Source organism: Taeniopygia guttata, chromosome 8, assembly GCF_048771995.1.
Source record: "Taeniopygia guttata chromosome 8, bTaeGut7.mat, whole genome shotgun sequence".
Taxonomy (NCBI): Eukaryota; Metazoa; Chordata; class Aves; order Passeriformes; family Estrildidae; genus Taeniopygia; species Taeniopygia guttata.
The window spans coordinates 3,732,123-3,755,009 of record NC_133033.1 but is presented as its reverse complement, the minus strand read 5'-3'; the positions used below and the strand labels follow the sequence as shown (position 1 = coordinate 3,755,009).

The 22,887-nt window shown below is 41.9% G+C and overlaps 1 protein-coding gene across 11 annotated transcripts in view; it reads right to left on the bottom strand.

The window, feature by feature from the left end:
• The window catches only part of DAB1 (DAB adaptor protein 1), a 411,790-nt gene that overhangs the window by 339,778 nt on the left and 49,125 nt on the right, over positions 1-22,887 (bottom strand). Inside the window, exon 2 of one of the 11 annotated variants that reach the window (XM_072932573.1) lies at positions 356-426. The exons of 9 other annotated variants lie outside the window; for them this stretch is intronic. The gene's annotated coding sequence lies outside the window, so the exon portion shown is untranslated. Of the gene's footprint in view, positions 1-355; positions 2,619-22,887 lie in introns of those variants that run through there. One more of the 11 variants, XM_072932572.1, reaches the window with a different exon arrangement.

Here is a 22,887-nt window from a genome sequence, read left to right as displayed (position 1 = left end):
TCAATAACAATTTTCTATTTTTGTATTATTCTACACCACAAAAAATACTAAATCCCTCAATAAAGCTACTGACAAGAGACTCAAGTGTGTTTCTTTAAAAACATACAAAAAATCTTAACACAGGCAGACTTCTGCTTTCTCCTCCCTATAACATTTCCTCAGAGCTCTCAACAATCTCCAGCCTTTGAAGAAGGGGGTCACTCTCTCAACATTTAGAAATCTTGCCTGGCTTTTCTTTATCCTTACTCTGCTCTTCATCTTCCCGTCCCCAAGTAACTTTGACCACCACAGGTGTCCAAAACAAACCCCACACTGTACCTGAAGAAGGAAAAGTGTGAGTTCTGTACAGCCTCACCTGAAATTGAAACCTGCCCCTGCATTTCCCAGCTCTCAGCTCCTGCAGCACTGACTACACAGCAGCTAACCCTGGTGGAAAGAACTTAAGAAAGAGAAAATAAATCTTTTTGCAATTTAGAAAATTACAGGATCTTAATTTCTTTTTTCCATGTGGGTTTTTTTTTTAAGAGAGCTGGAATTGTTCAAGTCTAATAGAAAGTGACCTCTTTCAGGTGTATAATTTTCTGGAAACCCCTTAAAACAATAGGCTTTTCTTTTCTTGACAAAAGGTACTTATCCCATAATTGGCATGCAGGCATGGAAGGAGTATTTGCCAGCAGAAGAATTTTTTTTCAAATAAATTCAGTGTGTCAGGTGCAATCATGAATCTGTGGGATGATTATTACTTTTCTGTTTAGTGCTGACAGAGCCTGGACCCAGTATCTTCACAGAAATGGCCTTGAAAATGAAAGATTCTCATCAGAGAAGGGCCAAAACTGGCAATTGAAATTTCCAACATTCCCTCCTCCTAGTACTGCCTTAGACATTCACTTTCTTCTTTAAATATGCAACTCACTGCTTCAGTTTCTTATTTATTTATAATAAGACACTGGTAATATTTAACACCCATGTAAGAGCAGAGAGGTGTGAGCTGTAATGCATCATTGTGACCTTCAGCTGCAAGGAACTATAGAAAAACAACAAATTAATATTCTTTGCTGTACTCTCCTGCTTTCTGCTCCTGTTTAGTCTGTGCTCATGTGCTTTACAGAGAATTAAAGTTTATTCATACAAAGAGACCGTAATGGAGAAAATGAAACTTCACTTAATAAAACTTCCTTTGATGTCATTACTTTTTCCTTCTGTTAACCTTTCAGCTGCCATGGATGTTCCACCTATATGCATTCATTTGTCCAGCAAAGTGGAAAATTGCTGGCAGGAGAACATCAAAAAAGAAACCACCAGATGAGATAAAAAAAGAAGATTTATGCAAACCTGCTTCATAGCTCCATGCACCAGAGCACTATAAACTGAAAACTTTGCAAATTACAGAGTTAAGTTATGGCATTCAACATCCACGTCAGCAAAAGCCATCATACCTGTAGAGTTAAAATTCTTGGGAACAGAAGTTGGCAGGTCATGCCCATGATCAGAGGTGACCACATGAGGCACAGCACACTTCAAACAGAGCTGACACAGAGCTGCCTTTTGGTTCTGATGCCCGTTATGGAGTCAGAGGTGGGAAAAATAAAAATCACGGAGACACAAAATGATGACGAGACTATGATGCTCTTCTTGGGATTTAGAGCAGGATCCAGCTTTGCTCAATGGCATTTCCTTCACTCCTCAGGTCCTGCCCAGCCTCTGCAGCCCTCATTCCTGGCTGCTGGAGTGCTGTGTCCCGTGGGACATCTCAGCTCCACCTTGGTGGATGAGAATTTCAGCGTCAGCTCCAAGCCCAGCCCCACAGCCAGGGAGCCACAACCAGATGAACTCATTTACCAACACATCAAAGTTCTACCTGCACCCCCAGCTCTGCCTCTGTGAATCACAGTGATGCAATTGCAAAGCCTGGCTGCAGCTCTGTTGTTTTCCTAGGGGAGATGGAGCGCTCCTCGGCACGCTTGGCTTTTCAGGCTTGTTGCCTGCCCTGCTCAGCAGGCTGCCCTTTAACATGCTCCATCTGGCAGATTGGTGCTGACACCCTTCCCCCTCTGTGCTGGTAGGCTTGTGATGGCAGGCTTTGGGATGCCCTTCCTCCCCTTGCTCGCCTGGAGCCAGCAGAAGAGCAGCCTGCTACTCCCTATTAATTTTCCAGTTGGAAAAAACATCTTAGGGCTCCCTTGCGAGCACGTTCGGCTGCTCAGAAGCTGCTCCTGCCTCACACGAGAATTCACTGTGCCTCTGTGAGCCTTCTCAAAGCTTCTGCACAGGTTTTTCTCTGCTCACATCCCAGTCTACCTTCCCAATTCTTTCCAGGCACTGCAGAGGGGACAGGCTATGATGGGTGAGAATGGGGATGTGAAATTAATCCTTTTAATCTGCTATGTCTGCGTCCCTACCGCTCCATCCTTCTGCTTGGAAAGGAATTTTTTCTCCTTTCTAAATATTCTCTGGATTAAAAATAGGTTTCCTTCCTGAATAAGCCACATCCACCTCCCATTTTTCCTTCTTAGTGTCTCTCCAGGGTTTTCACATTAGAGCTCACTGGCTCCATTTGCTTGTTTCCCATTAAGCAGGCAGTGCTGCATCATTCACCATTTGAACATTCTATGATCCTTCTACAGGATTTTAGCAAAGAGACACCAAATCAAACCAGGATTTACTGGACAAAGGCACAATGAAGGACTGAATGAGGAGTTCACATATTGAAATTCCAAAACTCCTTAGCAAGTCTGGCATCCACCAGAACCACTTGAACAAAGTGAAGGTGGGTATGAAAAGACATCAAAACAGGCAGCAAAAAGTCAACACAAATCTCTGGGACACAAAATGGAGTGAAGGCAACACAAAGCGTTGAGGCAACAACTGCGGTGGGAGTTTCATACTTCTTATCTGGCAATTTCTCAAAATTACAAGGGGGGAATAATTGGAGGTTTGCTTCAATTCTTTCTTCAGCTATAATAAAAGCTTTGGGAAACAGAGTAGAAATAAAAGATGGTGTAAGGCAAATGTTCACTTTGGAGTGAATGAAGGTGCAGCAGCCCCACAAAAGCTCTCTGTTCACTATAACCAAGCCATCACTGGTAATTTATAAGGGTTTGCCACTGAAAGCAGGGAAGGTTTGAAGAAGTGGCTGTTCAATATTTGGGTTCAGCTGTTTCTGGTATGAACTGCCCTAGTGGTAACTAATGAAACAAAAATAAAGCCTTTGCCTTCAGCCTGACAGAGCCAGCCCTGACCTTAATTTGCCACAGAGATCTTTGATGAGTATGAAAGTGTTTCCCTCCAATATCTTAGAAGGACAGCACGCTGCCTAATGAGCTGGAGGTCTCAAACCCACAGGCACCACGGTAATTACAAAGGGGTATTTAATTATCTAACCCTGGCATCTAAAGGATTAACAAACCTTAATAATGAAAGGAAAGCAGAGAGGAAAGAAGAAATCATTGTCTAATCCACAAAATGCTGGGAAAATCACTATAGAGACAGATTTCAATAGATTCATATCTGGTATTTCTAAAAGCTTACTGTGTACTAAAATGCCAGATGTTCACACATTATGGTTCTTATTACTGTTAACAGCATTAATTGGGAGAGAGAGGAAGTTAATCCAATTTAATTCAGAAAACTAAGTAGAGAAATATGTGAAAACAAATGAAAGTCTGTAACAAAGACAGATACCCAACACTTTGGCAAACTGCACATTTCCTCCACTGCTGGCACAGCCACTCCAGAAGTGGTCAAACAAGAGAAATGTCCCTCTCTAGGAATTATGCCATTTACATTTGTTTGCTAGACAGAACAGTAAAATAGATAAAACAAAACAATTTCTGATGTTCAGGGCCCTGCCTGGCCCTTCTCTAGCAAGGACAGAGCTCAGTGCAAACCTCAGCCCTGCCTTACTAGTGTTATTTATTTCCTCTGCAGAGAAACTTTTGCCTTCTCCATGGCAGAAAACCACTGGTTATTTGAATTTCAGCGCTCTGTCACAAATAAAAGACACCATTACATGTAGACCGTGTCTCCTTGCAAATGTATGCAAATGCATGTGTATAACAAAGCAATTTACATCTGCCCAAAGCCTCAAAGTGAGTGTATTTGCTTTGATCAAAGCTTAAAGTGGGATTTATCTGTAGGGCATAAAAACAATGTTTGCCTTAAAGAAAACAGCAGTGGCTTTAGATCGCTGCAATGAGGCTGTTCTGTTCATTGTGGCATTGCTGTTTGTAATGCTGCTAAAGTTGTGTGAGCATTTCCCTATAATCCTCTGCATCCAGAAGCTTACAGCTTGCCAGTGAAATGTCTCTCCAACTTACACTTAGCGTGTAAGACATTAATCTATCTCTAGCCTTTTATTTCTCTACCAAATTATTTTTAAAAGCCCCAAACCCATGTATTTCTTCATAAATTGTATTTTGTTTTTAACGTTCCCTGCGATGTTTGCAAGAAGCAAGCTGAATTATCTCAAGATGTTTTAAACCAAGGCCAAAAAAAGCTGTTTTATCTGGAAAACATTTGTCTAAAAATAAAGCCAGTAAATGTATGATGTACAAAGAAGGTGCTTGCAATGTATTATTTGGTTCATTAAACAGCTGCCCTCAAAAAAAAAAAAAAAATAAAATAAAGGCAACAGCACAAGTATTAGGTAACCTATGGAATTCTTCCTGTCAGTAGAAAGAGATATAGTTAATGGTAAGTGCATATTTCAAAGGAATACAGAGCTTGGTGATGATTTGATAATTGGCATGGAGATTCTCAAAGAAATTTTCTCATCTCACAATAGGGAATCCTTCTGCAATGTCCAAATAATTGAACAAAAAAAAAAAAAAAAGCAATATCCATGAATTCATCTAACTAACAAAAGTCCAGGCACAGCTCTCAGAACAGGTGTTTCAGCTGACAGATACTTTGGAAAACATGGACTATTCTGTTCCAGAGAGTTTCTGTCAGTCAGCTGGGAGAAGAGTTCATTTTTAAGACAAAGTCGTGCAAGTAAGTGCATTAAAGAACTTTTCAGGTTGTTACTGAAAGCAAAGGAAAGGACGTTTCCAGGTGAAAGTTGTAATCTGATCTTGCTGAGAACAGCTCTAAAGCCAAGTGGGTAAAAAAACCTCACATTTAATAGTTTTATGCTATTATCTAGCTGCAGAGAGGAACAGAAGACTCTTAGGATAAGAGGCATTCAGTCTTAGCTGCTCATTTTTGCCTTCAGCACTGGAAGTTGATTTCACTCCCCATAAGCACAAGGGGTGATGCTCCTCACAGGGATGGCACCCAAGTAAATCTCCTGCCCATCAGCATTTAGAACAGAAGGGCAGGATTTTATCCCATCAATATGAATCTGTTCATTAGCATTTCCAGCGTCATCTGCATTCTGCATTTTAAGGATGTCACTGAACAAGGAGTCTCAACTATTGCTTACTTAACTCCATGCAAGCCCTCCCCAGGCAGAGAGGAGAAGCCTGCTCCCAGGCAGGAAACAAGCACTGCATGTTCCTAAGTATCTCAACTCACAATTAATTGCTGAGTGATGAAAAAGCAGCAATGGATAGAAAAGGTTTCTGCTTTCACTCTGAATGAAATCCACACGAAGTGCACACTGTGTGTTACATCACCAACAAGTGTCCTTGGCTTCACACCTGCCACATGCTCATCTCTGCATCACAAAAAAAAGCTTCAGTTGCTTAATAAAAAACAGAGACAGCATGTCCTTCCTCATTCACAGCTACCACAATCACTCTAGATCTTGAAATAACTCATAATAAGCAGAGATAAGTGCTGGAGTTTCTTCTTTTGATGCTGCCTCAAAGCAGAGGCAAAGTGCACAGTAATGGGCTGCAACATTATCCCACTGCTTCCCACCCCGGCCCTCAAGTCACAGCTATAACCCAGCAAAGACTGGTGTGCTGATGGCTTTGACACTTCCATTTTCACTTTCTCAGTTTTGAATTAAATTCATTCATCATTAAATTGAGTGTACTCTGTAATTGTTGCAAAATGACTGCCAGCCACAGGGACGGGGAAAAGCACTCCAGTTTTGTGGAACTTATAAAGCCATTAATTGGCAACTAATTAGGCCAAATGATTTTCTGTTGGATCAAAAACTACACCCCAATATGGGACATCACATCACCTTTCCCTCCAATAATATCTGGTCCTTGTACCTGCTTGCTGAAACTTCCATAGTTAAGATTTCCTGCAAAATTTAACACAAATACACTGCCCAGTGACAGTTTTTTGATGTTCAGTTTCCAAATGTCCAAATCCTTTGTTATACTTTGGATCCAGATTTAATCATATAGCTAGAAAATGTATCTGTATTGAATTTGTATTGCTCTAAATTGATGCATACCAGGAAAGATGTTAGCATCAAGATTTAGTACTTTTTAACCTTGAAGGTATGCCATATAATAGGTATTGATTTTATCTTTTTTTATTACACAGAAAAAATAATAAAATATGTCTGCTGGTGAACTGTTATATGACAGAATAAATGGTTAGCAGTGTATGTTATAAAATAGCACCATGACACCACGTATGTTTGCTTTAAAAGCTTATTATAAAAATCAATGATGATATACATCTTGGTTAGGCTCATTTTTTCTAATTAAAGAGACAGTGTAAAAAAGAAGGTTTTGGTGGTTCAATCTGTAATTCTTATTTCTCTTAATCATCTGTAATATTTTCTCTTACTGAGGAGGCCTTGAAAATATTCTATACAATTTTGCTCATTTTCTCACAAAAATAATTCTGCATGTGGCTCCGAGGTTAATGTTGTTCTTTTATGTATGATCCTCATAACTATGATGCTTCAGATTAAATCATCTGGTTTTCCTAAGAGGCCTCTGAGGAGGAAATTCTGATCGCCTTTAAGTCAAAGAAAAATTTCCATCCACCCCAGCAGAGCCAGATTTCACACCCTGAAGGTATGAAAACTGCTTCTCTCTCCTCCAAGAATGCAAGGAGAAACCAAGGGGAATAACTCAGTGGAAAGGAATATAAAAGAAAACTGGCAGGATCTCCTCTCCAAAGGGAACCTTCCCAGCAAAAGAGGAGAGAGACCTTGGGAGAAATGCATTTCCACCTCCTCTGGAAGTGCACGGAGTCGCAGCACAGATTTATTTTTTACCTTCAGTGATTAAGGCTCTATTCAGGGCTTCAGAAGCAGCTCTGGCACTCAAACATGGTTCAGCTCAAACTCATAAATACCCCTGTGGTGCAGCTGTATCTGTGGCTGCTTGGTGTTCACAGCATTTCTAGGATCCAGCTTTTCCAGACAGAGTTCATTTATATCCCTGTCAGTACTTTACACACACATAACTTTTCTAAAAAGCCCTTTCTGTACCTTAAATATCCTTGAAATATTTTTGTTGGTAGTTCCCCTTTTGAGCTGATTGGTGTTTCATCAAAATGAAATATATCAAAACTATTTTGTTATTCACCCAGAAAATTCCCTTTCAGACACAATCATCTTTCTTTCCTGAATTCCACCTAATTTGTTAAACTGTTTCTATTATTGAACTACCTGTAGATAAATGCTATATTCCAGGGCAGAAAAAGGATCTTTGTAGAGGGAATATTACATCTCTGACATTCAGACAAAGCACCACCAACATTCCCTGAATGCATTTTTAATTGCAATTTTGGATATTAAAAACATCCCACTCGTTAAAGATCTGCATAAAACTGATTATGGGTCATGGACCCTCAGCTAACATGGGGGTGGTGCTCAAATAAGGGCTTGGGGGGGTTACACAGGAGCTACACCAGGTGGGAAGGTTCACACTGGCTCCTTTTTTTTTTTTTTAATTTGTTTCTATTCAAGCTACAAAATGCAAAGAGCAGAGCCCCCTCTTACAAGTAGATCCATTTCTGCATCAAGGCAGAGCTGGTTTGTGGCCAGACCCCTCGCTGTCTCTGCAGTGCCTTTAGATTCCTCTCAGCTTCTGAGGAGGAAAGTGGTTCCTGGCCAAGGGAACCAGAGGGAAAAGCCCAGTGCAGTTCTCAGCCACCTCAGGCTGCCTCTGCCCTCCTGGGACCTCTGCAAAAAAGGCAGAGCTTAAGAAGCCTCCCCTTTTCATCCAAAATTTCCATTTTTCTGTCTCCCCATGCTCTTTAGGCAGCACAGACACCCACAGTGACCTGTGCACTCCTCTCAGGTGTGTCTGGACCTTTGGAGAGATGCAAATGGGGGAAAAGGAAACGTGTCCTCACTTGTCTTCAGGTAGCTTTGATGAGAACTTGAACCACAAAGCACGTGGCATTTTGTGTTCCTACCGTTTCGCCTCTCTCAGGTGACCATATGGGTTCCACTCAGCAAGTTTTCTGGCTAAATCAAATTACACACACATATTAATACCCTTTTGAGAGCATAATAATGACTTTATGAAGGAAATAAGTTATCAGAAAATTTTAAAATATGATGCCTGACTTTAGCAGTATTTTACCTTTTTTTGAATGAAAATCTGTGGTGGGATACACAGAAATACTTTGCAAAAAACATAAAGGTATTTTCTTTCAGATATACAAGAAATCTGTATTTTTATCCTTGGCTGAGCCCCAACTACTTGATTTAACCTTTGCTAGCACCACTGTGTCATCCCCTTCCTCCATCTCCCGTGTTTCCCCTTACTCCATCTCCTCAATCTGAATGTTCTTGGAGGCAAAACTCACAAATGCCAAGGGTTTGGAGAGTCTTGGGAAGGGGAAGTGCTGCCATTAGGACTCCAGGCCGTGTTTTGGGCATTTGGACAGCTTACTTCTTCCTCTTGCTCTTAAATCTTACTTGAGACAAGATTGTGACTGGGAATGATAAAGTGTGTGAACTGAGGGGGTTGTAGTGTCCTTAAAAGAAGAAAGAGGAAAAAATGGCACAGCATTCTTTGCAGTGGTTATCACCAAGAGCCATCCTTTGTGCTCGAGCACTCGCAAAAGCACAAAGTAACTGCAATACATCCCCTCTCTATTGATTCAGAAAAGAAAGGTAATTGATTCACCCTCAGGATTTCCTTTAAGAGACACTGGCTAAGAATTATCTCTCCTATATCATATCACAAAACACACTAAGCAAAGCTACTTGAGATTTGTATACTGTCATCCATCACTGGAATCCTCGAGCTCTCTTCAAGCATAATTGAGAGCAGACAACTGTATTTTTGGGGTCGTTGCAGGGTCTTTCTCCATCTTTCAGGGTAAAACCCTCTACTTGTAGCATTTAGGAAATGGTTGGCTTGAAGTGAGCGAGGATTTGTTATTTTGCTGATTGAATTGAATTTGAAGCTTAAAAAATGCAGTAAACTGATCAAAATAGACACTGAAGATTAAAACATCAATCCCTTTGCCCCACTGCCCCCATCATGGTTTCTCTTTGCATCCTTAATTTCAATACATTAAAGCATACCCAGGGACTTGGGTATGTGCTGTATAGTCATGGAGGCCTGGGTCACACAAAGATTGCCACTCAGCAAACACAGATCTGAGGCTACCCTGATAATTTATACAAAGAGCTCGATTTTTCAACCTCCTGAATTCTGCTTTTCTATGGATTTGCATCTTTTGCCACATCTTGGCATATAAGCCATAAATATTGGCTTAATTTCTGAAATACTGTCATTTCTCCCCTGCTATAAATTACAAAACATCAACCCCATGACAGGAGTGCCTCACTTCCAGCCACAGGCACTTGGAGCTACTTCTAAAACTTAACAGATATTTGGATACAAAACTCTCTGATAATGTTTGAAAATTTGACCTGATGGGAATGAAACTTTATCTGATGGTCAAAGAATCGGATAAACGGACAGAGAATATGGAGAAAACTGGGATTCCAGTCTATATGGACTAAGAATATGGAGAAAACTGGGGTTCCAGTATATATGGACAGAGAATATGGAGAAAACTGGGGTTCCAGTATATATGGATGGAGAAAACTGGGGTTCCAATATATATAGACAGAGAATATGGAGAAAACTGGGGTTCCAGTTTTCTGGAAAAAAATCTTTGTTAGGAGTTTCAGTGAATGGCAGTAGCAGTAACAAACAGCAAGAAAGCAGAGCCAGGAGCTCCAGATTTTAATGTCTTCCCACAGTAAAAATGTACATCTCCAAGGTATTCTGTGCAGGACAGCAGCTGATAGCCAAGAAACTGCCTCCTGTAATTAACATGCTGCTTTTCTAGATGAGCCTCTTTGCTGCAATATTTTTGCTCTGAACTCCTGACAAGTTAAGAGAAGGAGAATGGGCTGAGTGCTCAGACTGGCAGATTGCCTGAACGCTCTCACAATCATGAACTGACCTCGTGTTGTCTCCTGCTGCCACCTTCCCACAGGGGAGCAGATGTTCCAAAACACACGGTGCTGCTGGAGGGGGAACGTGGCAGTCAGGTGAGATGCAAAGGGCACTCAGAGTCACCATTTCTCAGGGGATTTAAGCTTGACCAAGCACCTATTTTGGAAAATGGTGGTGCTCTACCCAGCGAGAGGGAGGAACTGTGAAGGTGTGAATGCCACAGTCCATTAGATGTGGATGCATAAACAAAAGGAAATACACTGAAAAATCCACATTTTCCATGGTGCTGAGCAACAGGACAAGAGCAAGGAGCAGAAACAATGCACAGGAAGCTCCACTTGAATGTGAGGAACAATTTCTTTGTTGTGCAGTGACCAAGAAATGAAACTGGTTTTGCACAGAGGGTGTGGAGATATTCCAGAACTGTCTGGATGCAATCCTGTGCTCTGGGATGACCCTGCTTGGGGAGGGAGGTGGGACCAGATGACCCCACTGTGGTCCCTCCCTACCTGACCCATTCTGTGATAGTGTCCCAGACTTGTCTCCAGACGTAGCTTCAGCCAAGTGAGGGTGAGGAGTATCCAAAGTACACTAGCTGCTTTTCTTTCTGCAAAATCTCTGAGAACAATTCATGAGTGTCCTGAAAATTACCTGAAATCTGTCATTAAATATATTCTGTGGATACTGCCCTAGTCTGTGACAAGTCTCCAAGTGTTTGATTGTGTGAGATCCCAAAGTGGATCTGGTAAGACATAAGTCACACAGTGTATCTGTTCCTTGACTGGAAAAGACAAGCTCAGAGTCAGATTTCCAGGGTGAACAATCACAATTACCCATTCCAAATGTCCCTTCTGGGAACATTTTTCAACCTCCTATCTCAGTCCTAACTGCAGCCAGAAAACCTACTGGCTAGTACATTTATAGATAATAAATGTAAAGGGAAAATAAACAACCAAAGCTGATTTACTGTCATATCTAAAAGAACATTTGTGCAAGCTTACACAGTCCTGGGAACCAAACCAAGCCCAGGCAGAGTGGCTGCCTTTGGAAAACACACCTATGGCTAATTCCAGCTGCTAAGCAGGGACACAGGGACTTTAACCTCTTCCAGGCACCAGCACAGGAATGATGCATAGCTAAAGAGATTACCCAGCTCCAGGTTTGGGTGTGTTTGAGAAACCAGAGAAAAAAACCCTGATTATCCTAAATTTGTTCCCCTCAAAACACACACACAGCAAATTCCTCCTGTCCCTTTGGGCCCTGCAAGAAAGTAGGAGAAAAATCCAATATTTTCTGTAGAGCACTGGAACTCCTGCAAGCCCTCATTAAAGGCCACAGAGAAACCATACATTTTAATGCCTGCAATGTGCTGATGCATTCCACTTTATTACCTGTGAATAAGAAAGAAATTGTGTACATTACCTGCATGCAGGCCATCCCTGGAACACTCCAGGCACACCTCTTGGTAGGTGGGGATGAAATATCCAGGGCAAAATAAGACTTTTAAATCCACACAGAAATGCTGGCAGGAGATTGCCAGCAATTTATATAATTCATCCTCCTGCCTTATAGATGATGCATATCATTAATAACACCCAAAACTCCTCCTGATGGCTACAAAAGGCATAGGAACAAGCCCTAAATTTGCTAGAACAAATATAAATCTGTCTTTGGTTGAGCTCAGCCATACATCAGCCAGTGCACAGAGTAAAGCTTGGCTCTCTGACAACATTTTCAGGCTGATCAAGAAGACAGGAGAGTCCAGGCACTAATAGTTCCCCACTACAGAGAGTACCATAAGGCTTCAAAACACTAAATCTATGCAGGTGAGACTGGTGAGGGAGATACTGAGCCTGTCCATCCCTACTGGAAACAACATTCTGCTTGGATGAGCCATAATTTCATCAAAATTTTTAAAAAGGTCCGCCTGATTCTGTCTCTATGGTGTCTACAAATGATAAAGAGGATTAACACGCATGGAGAAGGGTGTTAGGAGTGGTGAAATTCCCTGCATGCACCAATTCCGTGTGTTCCAATTACCCTGTGGGGACAACAGAGTTTTAAGGGCAGATTTGCACCTCTGAACAAAGCCTAGTGAGCAGGATAAACACACCCTGCCTGGAAAACCACCACATCTGAAAAAGAACACTTTGTACATCTCATTACAAAAAAAGATGAACAAAACACTTTATGATTTATTTTTGTTTGAAAATAAAATGCCTTTCTACAATTGCTATGCCATACTCATGTTTTTGCACAGCTATTTTTTAATCTTCTGTCACTGAAACTTAAACTCCAGCAGACAAACCATTAATTGCTTATCTTAAGCACCTCAAAGGGTTCCCTGTCCAGCACAAGGCTGTGTGAGTGCCCATCCCAATCCCTTCCAACATCAGAGATCCCCGTGTTTCCAGCTGCAATGCAAAAAAAGTGCACAGTCCACAGTAATTTTTAAGAGAATGCATTTTGAATTCTATAAATAATGCATAGCAAACATACTTGCTACCTTCTGGGAGAGCTGTGTTTGATACACACACGCATTAAGGCTGCAGGGTCTAAGCCTGTCCCCAAGGCAGCAGCCTGGGATGGATAATCAGCACCGTGGACAGAGATGAAATTCCCAACTACTTTTCTCCAACCATTAATGAGAGTTATACAGCAAAGGTCTCACCCTAAACCAGCCTCCCAAAGATGGTTGGTCCTCGTCAAACTGGAGTAGACATGTGCCACTGCACTGCAAACACAGCCAGGAGGAATAAAAGCAAGAAAAACTTTGAAGAAGGAATCTTGTAAAAAAATGGCTAATCATTCCCAGGCCTGAGTGAAACACAGGAATCCCTTAGTCGGAATTATTTCACCTCCCAGCGGAGCTGATGAAGGAAAGCAGAATTTGAATACTTTGGAAGGTTTTCTACTGCCAAATGGAATGTAAAATCAGTGACTTTGGGGTAATTTTGTCAGGTTTGAGATGCCATGGCTAGGAGCTCTCCAACTGTTCGACAAAACAGAGATTAGTTCTCAGAGCTTTTTACCTCATTTTTTTCCCTTCTTTGCAATATTACACTGCGTGTTGGGACATCTGGTCCCACTGTGGGAAGGTGATGGAGTCTCCTCGCATGAGGTGAGGTGGATCAGGAAAGCTGCCAGCAACAAGGTCTGCTCTCCACCGTGGCTGTGTCAGGGAGGCACAGGACGTGCAGTTCCACCAGTCCCCCTGTCCAGAATGTGATGGGTATGAAAAATGTCTGTGTGCACCTTCTGCTCTGTGCAATTAATCACTGACTGAAAAAAAATAGGGCCCTGGTTACTCTCCAAAGGACACAAACTTGTGGCTGTTTAACTCCTTTGGACAAACAGGTGTCTTGGTTGAGAGTGGCCTTCCTGCTTGGAGCCAGGTACAAATAAACACACAAAGTACACGGGGTGATCTGTCACCCAGAAAGTCACATGGAGTTTAAATGACAACCAGTCATCTTCAGGAGACAACACCTCTGCTCGGGGACTTCAGTTCTGATGCCCTGGTTGATTCTCATTTAAACAACCAAAGGAGATCAAGAGTCAGATTCAAAATTTCAAACCAATCCCCCCTGATTCTCGAGTGTGACATCTTGAACTGTCTAACATGAACTGTTGAAATGGCACTTCAGAACTAATCATGATTGTTTGGAGTCCAAAACACAGAAACCTTCCCCATGAATGGAAACTTTGCCACTCCAAATCACATCCTCAACTAACCATCCCCAAAGTTCATTATTTGGTCCCAGAGCTCTGGATTGCATCCAACCCTTAAACTATCACCAGTTTGAATACAAAAACAAATGCTGTCTATTTGGCTACTAATTAGTCAACAACGATAGAGGGAAAAGAAAATAAAGAAAAACTTCTTTTCCCTGACAAGCTGTCATGAGGACGTGAAGAGCACAAGTAACAAGTAGCTCCTCCAGAGCACAAGACAACACGACAGCTCGTTCCGAGCGTGATTCATCCCGTCTCGCAAAGGAGCAACCTATGAGGAGACAAGCACTACTCTGCCAACAAAAAAAGAGACATGGGAGAGTCCAAAAATATTCATAATCACAGCAGATCAGTTCATGAAGAGATGGGGAGAGAAGATGGGAAAAAATCCCCAAGTTTGTGGCAACAGTTGCTGTCCAACACTGCAGCCGTCACCAGCAGGACAAGGGGATTAACAGACGGCATTCAGAGCTGGGAGAGAATGCTGGGATTTAAGCAGTCTTTTTGTGAACTGCAACTGAAAAAGTAAAATGAATTATGTTCCCCACTAAGTCCACTGTGGGTGAGTCGAGTCCATAAATTCCCTAAACCTCTTTAGTGCACACTCCTGTGACATCTCAACCCCACGCACAACGGGTGCAGCAGACACATTCTTTTCTCTCTCAGGATTTTTCATAGAGGTGCACAGAGAGAAGAAAGAGAAAACAATTTCTATTTCTGCTCCTTGTTTTCCCAGGTGGAATGTGTTTGGAGAATTGTTTACCTGGGGTGATTGCTTGGTTGAATTCTGGTGAGGATTGTTTGAGCCTGATGGCCAATCCAACCCACCTCGGGCTGGACTCAAGAGAGAGGGTCACAAGTTGTCAGTTAGATATAGTAGTTAGAAAAAGTAGGTATGTAGTTTTAGTATCTCCTTTAAATAGTATATTAATGTATTAAAGTGTAGCTATAATAAAGAAATCATTCAGCCTTCTGAACTGGAGTCAGACACCATCATTTCTTCCCACTGGGTTCACCTGCATTTACAATAAACAGGCGTGCTGCACACTATGCTCATTAAACCAGCTCCCAGAAGCAGAGGCTGGAAGAAGTCATCCTTCTGCCTGCACAGCTCTGCAGGTGAGCAGGAAGAGAAGGAACCCTGCTGGCATCCCTTCTCTCCATTCTGAGGTGCCTTGTCCCATCACAGCTCACAGCGAGCAGGACACGTCACATTTCATGTGGCACAGAGGAGGATGGAGCTGAGAAAAAGCACAGAAATCAATGTGCACATGGCAGGAGAGCAGGCAGGGGAAGCCCAAACAGTCCAGAGTGTCTCAGGAAGCACAGCTTACAGTGTTTTGCTGTGTCACTGAACACTCCTGAGCTCCTCAGGGAGAACCCAAAATGCAGCAGCAGCCCAGGCACGCTGGCTGCATCCCTCCCATCTGTGAAACAACCAGTCCCCTGCACCAGAGCCTGACAGAACACAAAGGGATACACCAAAAAAACACAATTCCTGAGCAGTGAATTCCAGGCACATTGCAAGGAGGTGTTTGGGGACTTGGCAGCAGAGCAAGCCTGATTCAAGGTCCTGTGATAAAAGTGAAACGAGCTCACATCTCATCACTGTACATGCAGTTTATGAGCTGATATATTATTTTACATGGTACACTCACTCTATCCTGGATGAACACAGAGCAAATAAACCCTTGAAGGATTCCTGTGAACTGTACAAATACTAGAATCAGACATTAGCAAGATATCAGCCTTCAGAAATGCAGATTGGGACTCACATAAATCTACACTGACTAGAACTCACAGCATTTAAACGAAGACACCACGTACACACCTGCCATGTGCTGATGTGCTACAAAATTAAAAGTATTTCCACAAAATTATTTCATTGGTTTGGGATCCAGCAGTTTGGGGATCAAACTCAGATTTGCCAGCTCCCTTGGCAAACTCCCAGGTTGCTTAACAGAAGGTGACCAAGGGCTGGAGGGAAGCCCCTGAAGCTTTTAGCAAAAATTGACTGTATTTTATATGATAGGAAGCAGTTTCATCTATTACCATACTGTAAAATACATTTAGTTTAAAAAGCTCAAATCCTTTTTTATCTTCTGTAAATGGAAGACAAAGGTCTTTGTTAATCCAGGTGTTAAAACACTCTATAGATGCCAATTATGCAGCAGCAGGAAGAATACAGATGAAATAATCTATATCCCAGGTAATGATCTTCCACTGCGGTCAGGATGGCAAACAAACACCTTCTGGGAAGTCATCTGTTGACAGACATTCAGAAGTTATTGCTGACATTCAATTTGAGAAATATTCAAGGTAGTTCCAATAGGAATCATCGAGCCCTGTTCCTTATCTGGCCACCTTATGTCAATATTATTTTCATTTATATGACATACTTTGTAGCAAACTCTATTCTGAAAGCAAACCTGATGTAACCCAGAACTGCTGCCTTTGGGAGAACAGTGGGAATGATCTCTTACCAAAACATCATTTTTACATGACATTTCATAAGCAGCCAAATGCACAGCTAGAAAACTAGGACCTCTGAATTTCCATCATTTTGGAGAACTACAGTAAAGACTAGTCTGAAGTTAATATAATATTGACTTTCCAGCAGTGATGATTGAACTGTTGGGATACAGTAAATGATCCACTGGTAATATTTCACCTCTCTTCTGTACACTTAATTTTTAAAGATACCCACAGTGAAAGGATATGTGGTTGCAGAAGCAAGGACTGGGACTCATAAGGCTTTTGTTACATTTCTGATTGCAGCCTTTAATCTTTGGGCCAAGGATTGCAATAGGAACTTTTTCCTGTTCATACCAAAACTAAAGCATGTGTGTCATTGCACCTCACAGCAGCTTGATTTCTTAACAGAGATATTCCCCATTTGACTCACAAAGAAGGGATACCTTGAGCTAGACATATTTTATTTTAAAAAATCAAAACCTGGTTCACACCTGCCACTGATCTCAGGTGTGTGGACCCAGCTGCATTTCTTATCTGTGCAGATCCTTACATGTTTGGTGAATAATGAGTATTTTACAATCCTGTACTACACCAAGGAGGCTTTTGCTTCTGAGAAGCTGTTTCTGGCAAATTAATAATTCAGGGATGTTTTTGTGGTGGTTCTTTCACCTTTATTTATTGCCCTGACTGGAGGAATTTGCCCTAACAAAATTTCCCTTTGGAGAATGAAGATTAAGAATATTTTCTTTAGAACAGTTGCCTCAAAAAAAACAAACAAACAAACAAAAAAAATTACCTTTAGCTCTGCTGGTAATCTGTCTGCACTTTTCAGAGTTTATATTTTAAAAATTAATAGTACTATAAAATGTCAGGATAACAGGTAAATAAGATTTTACAAAATATCACACAAGCGCAATAAAGACCTACTATTTCTTATTTCATACCTACTTTTATTTATGTACTTTCACAGCTTCAAAGGGGCAAGGAGTTGTTTCACAGCAGCTCTGGGAAAGTTCAGGATACTGGCAGCAAAAGTACCTCCTTATGCCTCCCAAGCTCTGCTCAAGATCAGCACAGTCAGTAAATTAAATTGGTTTAATAAAGTGAACTTTCACCCCCAAAAAAGTTCAAGGGTTCTGTGAAGTCTTTCAGGGAGATCACTGGAATTTAAGGTTATATCATGAAGTTACCTTGGTTAACTTGTGGCAAGAGACAGTATGAAACTTTCAGGAGCGTAAAAAAAATGAAATACCATCACAGTACTGAGGAAACTCCACATGACATGAAGGTGAAAACACTGGGATGGGTGAATTGAAGTATTTTTCTAACAGTGTTTGTCACTACACCCTCTTTAAAATATCCCATTCTGGCAATACTGCTACTACCACAGCTCTGTTGGATTCTTAGTGTCAACAGCAATTCCAGATATAATTTTTAATGTATAATAAAATATGTGAGTGTGATATGTGAAGGTGCAAGGGGCTGGATGGCAAACAAAACCCTGGGCAACAGAACAGGTTTGTAAGGTTTGGTGCAGGGCCCTGCTGAACTGCCACGACCTGAAATGGCCCATGGCAACAGGATAGAAAGTGTGTCACTCCTCTGGGCCACTTCTGCTTTTAGGCCTCTTCTGAGACTGCTGATGAGCCATGAATGACCTCTTTTTGGGAAGGTTTGAGGAGAGGAACAGCCTTGCACAGGGAGCAGGAGGGAGCCCAGCATATCCCATCCCCAGCTCTGAGCAGCCACAGGTGTGGGAGTCCAGAGCTTCCCTCTGGCTGCCCTGGCAGGTCTGGGACCCTGGCAGGGGTCAGGAACCCCCCTGGACAGAGCCCCCAGAGACACTGGCTGTGATCTCTGTCCATGGAAAAGAGTTTTCAATCTTAACAGGAAGAATTACAAGCTCTGAGTGTTTGATATAAGTAATAATTAAGTGTGGCACGGGTACAAAAGTAAAATTTTAGGATTCTAGATTAGGGGTCCAAAGGGGACAAGATGGAGGAAATTGGGTGTGTCTTGTCCTTTTTCTCCTTCTTCATGCCCTCCATGTTTCACTGTGGTGTTGGCATTTTTCTGTTGGTTCAGGCTGGGGACACACTGTTCAATGTAGGTGACAGATATTGGCACGTTATTGTAAATCCAGCACAGGTAGTTTCTGGTATTTAATGTTTGTACCATCCCACTGAGGGCAGAGCCCCACACGCTGCCCTGCAGGACAGAGCTGCGGCAGGGCAGCAGAACATGTTAGAGATAAACAGAATAAACAACCTTGAAACCAGCACAGACGAATTGTGGCTTCTTCTGTGGCAATGGGGCAGAAAGACAGAGACTTTCTACAATCTTGGAATCATCAATACCCACAGATTCCGACACACAGGCTGCAGGCTGGGTCTGACCTGAGTACACAGAACACAAATGTTCCTCTCACACATGAACACCTTCACCTAATGCTTGCTCCCATATTTTCTTCTTTCCAAAGATCTTTTCCAGTGGGTCATGTGGACACACAATCCAGGGAAGAAGTGGGGTTATTCCCACTGCACCTCTCCCTGTCAGATTCAGAAGGCAGCTTGAAGAGGTAAATAGGAATTCCCAGTATCCTCATACATAAAGTGCCCACCTAGGCTTTCAGTGGGATTTATTGCTAACTCATTTAACATTTTTTTTTAAGTATGTCCCATAAATATGTGTTACTCTTTAAAATCCAGTCCCAAGCAACCATATTACCTAAAATAAGCAGGACTTCACTGCCTAGCACCAGAGTTTCCTCCCCGCAACATTCTGACTTTTGGAATGAACAAAACACCCCTGGAAAAACACAGCACTGTGGTTTTCAGTGAGCTCTCCATGGGTTTTTTTTTAAGTCTGCAGCAAGGTCACCAAATATTCAAAACCAGGCACCACTACCTTATCCTACAGACTTCTGACTCCCCTGGGGTCATTCTCTTCCATAAGCTTTATTGCACATAAAAGTGCAGTTCAGAGAGGAGTCTCTTCATAAGTTAAACAAATAAATTATTCTCCTCTTCCAGAGAGAGGCAGGACTGTAAACACCAGGCTGTCACAACTGATTTCCACCATCAAAGTTTTCGGGCCAGGTAGCTTATAATGGATGTGCTTTTGTGACACCTGATTAAGGCTGGTGTCATCGTGGTTTTATGGGCTACTTAAATGTGGCAATTTCCATTAAGTGTTTTTAAAAAAGCAATTAACAGTTTTAACAAGAGTTCACTAGTTCAAATCATTTCAGCAGTGACTGGTAGATTGTCCTCATGGGTCCCACGCTTGACATTTGCAATCTCTCAGCCTCTCACAAGTGGCATTTTGGTAAAGTAGGGGGGCAATTATGAACATCACTCAGCACAGCAGATACACCTCTTTTTAGGGGAAATAACAGAATAACAGCAAACCAAGGCACCATCAAAGAGCAATTAATGAAACTTTCAAGTGATGCTACCACGGGCAGTTTCTGCTGAAGGGTTTGATCTCCCACCTAGCATGAAAGCAAATCTGTCTGCAACAACCCACCCAGAGAAGACAGGGAGGCAACTCTGTGTGAAGCAGAGCTTGAGAAAGACAGATCACATCTAAATTGTTCAGTGTGATTGACATTTGCAAGAAAACCCAAAAATCAGTATAAATTAGAGCCTGCAGTATTGATGGAGACAAAAGTAGAAGATCAAGGCTGTAAACAGTGGAAAGCAAAGGGTCAGCCATGTCAGTCTGATCATCCAGGAGACAAACCAGAAATCACTATGAAAACAAAGGCTCCTTAGTCATTATTTCTTTTTTAACAATCATTTTGCTAACACTACCTGTTGTGTCTCAGTGCAGGGGTCAGGAGTTTGCAGTGCAGACCAAGCCACAATTTAACTCCTGGATTTGAGTCTCCCACACTTTTCTGTGATGAACCACCATACTCCACTGGCACACTGATATCAGGTCATTGCTAAGTACAGAAAATCTGATAATGTGAAAACAATCTAAGTGATCCATCAGAACACATTTGTCCAAAATACAAATGTGCCTTCTGTTGGGAAATCAGAACGCTGCAGCTACAAGACATAGAAGGGAAAGAGGAGCAGGGGAAATCTTGTGGCAGGACTGCATTTCCACAGGGAGCTTCAGGCAGCTCCTCACTAGCTGGGCACATAATTCTGAATTCTTCCCCAGCTGACTGCTCAGCACAGCTGTCCATGGATTGTCCCCAAAAGACAGTCCATGCCCGAGGCCAGTGCTCAGGGCATTTCCCAAAGAGCCATAAACTTCTTCACCCAAGCCAGCACCCTCCCTCAACACTTCACTCTTCTTTCTAAAATATCCCTTTTAGAGGTTCTACTGTGTTTCAGTGCAATTTACTCACTGATTTCTCAGTATATCAGGAGGAAACAGTACAAAAGCAATCTGCTTTCCTGTCCCCTCCTCCTCAGGTATCACAGCCGGGAAGTCTCTGCACAGGGAACTTTCATCTTTATGCTTCTCCCAAGGGCACAGCAATTTCAGACAAATGTAAAGAAACAGTTGCTATTTTACACTACTCACTTTGGCAGTTTTCTCTCAAACCAACATTTCTTCCTTTAATTAGCATCTTACAAGGAAACTACAAAGAGAGAGGGATGTTTCACTGTAGCAAACGAGAAGCAGAAAGAACAGGAATTGCTGGCAGTGTTCTCCCCCACCTGGATGTTTCCTGCACTGGGGCACCAGGGACAGCTCACTGAGAGGTGACAAACCTGCTCTGGCCACACCAGCTGCTGCTCACCCGGCTTCTTGTGCACTAACACACACCCCTCCTGCAGCAGATTACACCCCTGCTGCATTTTGGGCAAATGGCACTGCTGCTCATTGCACAGGCAGCTTTAATGAGTGCTGCCTGTTCCTAAAAATATCTGGGTCTGAACAGTTCACAGGGCTCAGCCACCTGTAATTGATCTCCCAAAAAATTCACTCACAAATCATGCTTAAATCAGTTGCTGCATCACATTAAGACAGAACTAAAAGCATACAAGGACGTGGCTGTCACTCTGGTCTCCCAGGAAAAGCTGTTAAACTGTTAAGACAAATATATTTGACTGGGAGATAGCAGAAGTTCAGAAATAATAACAGTTTTCACTATATAATATTAAAGCAACACATTATCTATTTAGCTTCTTAATTGAGACTTCTTTATATAAATTAAAACAGAGCCTTTCCTAAGCTATCATGTATGCTCACAGAAGTACTAGGAGCACTTTTAATTAAGCCATGAAAAGGAATTTGTTTTCAAGGATGAGGTGGTTTCATCATACTCATTATGGCCTATTCTTAACAGGGGATCTTACAAGAATCTCTCATTAAACAGCTGTTGGAAATGAGAGTAGGTTGATTCATGCCAGCTCCTCCTGCAATTGCAACTTCACAGTTACAGCTTAAAACTATTACAGCCCTAGAGTGACCATGGAATGTCTTTATGTCCTTCTCCAAGATAAAATTTACCCACAAAATCTGTGACTGCTACAGAAAGGGACAATGCAATCAACTGAGAGTCCAAAAACAACTTACTTGGTTGCTTTTCCATCCCAAATCTTTAGAATCCCAGTTCTTTACTGTGAGCTTGGTGAGCTCTGCCCATGGAATAAAAGCACCTCCTGTCCTACAGCTGACAGGAACACCACACAGCACTGCTTGAGATTATCATGCAGAAACTCTCCCAGTTTTTTGATAGGATTCCTTTTCCTTAGAATATTTGTCACTGTGTGACACATTTCCAGGAGAAGCCCAGAGGCTGTAGAGATTGTGCAAAGAAAGAAAGGGAGAAGCTGAGTAGTTACAGGGAGAGTACCCAGCTCTAGGGTAGCTCACATACAGCTCTGGACACTTTAAAGACAGTTAAAGTCAATAATAAGGTTTGTACTGTTAGACGTTTGGTGAAAGTAAGTCACAGAAAAAAAAAATTTGTTCAAAGTCACTCAGAACCTCAAGGACTGTGCTGAAAAATGAAGCCTAAACCTGGAAAGAAAACAAAACCAAAAAAAAAAAAAAAGCCCTAAATTGTCTTCTGAATTCCCTCAAAAACTCTTTGACCTCATTAAAAAATTCAGTCAGTGAAACCTCTTAAAATCCTGGATTGCATCCTAAAAGGCAGTTAAAAAGAAAAGCCACCATGGGCACAAGAAGTTTAATTGCAGAGATGAATGAGGGAAGTCCTTGTCTCCCAGCAGTAAACCTTTTAGTATTTATGACATTGAAATTACACTGCATAAACAAAGGAAAAGTTAGAAAAGGGCTGGCTTCATGAATAAAGCCCATTTTTGTGCCAGCCTGATTAGCTCATGTCTGCTCTGGCAGAGCAGCCTGCAGTGCCCTCCAGCTCCCAGGCCAGGGCAAGGGGAGAAGTCTCCTTTGCCAAAAA